The sequence below is a fragment of the Balaenoptera physalus genome (assembly GCF_965194825.1).
Source record: "Balaenoptera physalus genome assembly, contig: HAP1_SCAFFOLD_628, whole genome shotgun sequence".
Lineage (NCBI taxonomy): Eukaryota > Metazoa > Chordata > Mammalia > Artiodactyla > Balaenopteridae > Balaenoptera > Balaenoptera physalus.
This window is the reverse complement of record NW_028126121.1, coordinates 154,981-156,870: the sequence shown is the minus strand read 5'-3', so window position 1 is coordinate 156,870 and position 1,890 is coordinate 154,981.

Sequence of the window (1,890 nt, the reverse complement as noted above, 5' to 3'; positions counted from 1 at the left end):
TACTCAATAGTGTACTGGAAGTTCTACCCAGAATCTTGAGGAAAGAAATAAAAGGCCTCCATGGGTGAATGGAAAAATTAAAACCGTGTCTCTTCACAGAACATAGGTCACATCATCTCATATATAAAACTACCTATAATCAGCAAAGAAATTATTTGAGCTAATCAACTAATTAATAAGCAAAGTTATAGAACAAAATATCAATTCATGAAAATCTATCTTATATGCATACGCTGGCAAAAAATAATCTGAAAAAGAATTTATGAGAACAATTCCATTTGTAATAATGTCAACATCAATATTTAGGAGTATATTTAATCAAGGTACAAGACTTGTTTTTATGTATGTAAAGTTGTATATTTGAAATTACTGGAAAGTCAATTACTTTTCAAAACACCATGTATGTCAATAGCATGCCAGAAAAGCAGAGAAAACATCAAACTTCCAGATAGAAGCCAAGCCTTACCCAGATCCAGTTCACCCAAAGTCCACATGTCATTTAGAGGCACCGTGGGAAGGTTATATTAGGAGCCGCTGTCCTCCGTGTTGTGGACGACCTGGATATGGTAGAAACAGTGGGATTTTTGAATTCCAATTTTCCACTTCATGCCACAAAAACACTATAAGAACTAATAAATAAATTCAGTAAAGTTGCAAAATCAATACACAGAAATCAGTTGCATTTCTAAACACTAATAATGAACCATCAGAAAGAGAAAGAAAGCAACCCTATTTACAACTGCATCAAAAAGAACAAAATACCTGGGAATAAAGTCAACCAAGGAGGTGAAAGACCTGCACACTGAAAACTTTAAGACATTGATGAAGACATTGAAAAACACACCAATAAATGGAAAGATATCCTGTTCTCATGGAATGGAACAATTAATGTTGTTAAAATATCCATGCTACCCAAAGCAGTGGACACAGTGAATGCAATCCCTCCCAAAATTCCATGGTATTTTCCCCCCAAATAGAGCAAATCCTCCTAATATCTGTGGGGAACCACAAAGGACCCCAAATAGCCAAAGAAACCCTGAAAAAAGAGAACGGGCTGGAGGCATCTCCCTCCCTGACGTCACACTCTGCTGAGAAGCTACAGTCACCAAAACAGTGTGGAACTGGCTCAAAACGGGCACAGGGACCAGAGGAACAGGACAGAGAGACCAGAATTCAACCCCCACGGACGGGGTCGGTGAATTTATGACACAGGGACCAAGGACACACCAAGGAGCACGACACTCCCCACCATAAATGGTGCTGGGAAAACTGGACGCCCCATAACTCACGCTGGCTACCCTGCACACAAACCTGAACAAACACCCAGCTTTCCACGCCAAGCCCTCCCTCGCTCACACGAAGACGGACCCCCTCAACGGTCAGTCGCCCACAGGAAGCTTCTCCCCACTTTTCCTCACCGTCTCTTCACCTTTTCCTCAGGCATCACCTGGGTCCTCAGGAAACCTAGTTCCCTAGTCAGCGTGGACGCAGCCCCACTTTGTCCTGAAGCCGAAACCCCAGCGAGTCCTAAGGAGACGGAGACCGAGCTCCTCTCAGCAGAGACACTGAGCCGGGCGTCCTACCGGAAGGCCTCCGCCCCCGCCCCCGCGCCTGAGGAGGCTCAACTGCTCTCAGCTGACCTCACAATCGAGTTCGCAGGGAAGGAGCATGCGCTGTGGGTCAGAGAGGCGAACTCGGCGCCACCCTGTGGTCAGTGCAGGAAGTGCAGGCCGCGCCTCCCTCACAGGTCACTGGAGGCAGCGTGCCCTACTGACAGGACTGCTGAATCCATTAAACTGGACATTCAAACTAAAATGGAGTCTCTATCCCAAAAGCTTTCTAAAAGTAGTTAAGGAACAATTAATTGGAAACCATTTGGAATGAAGTGAA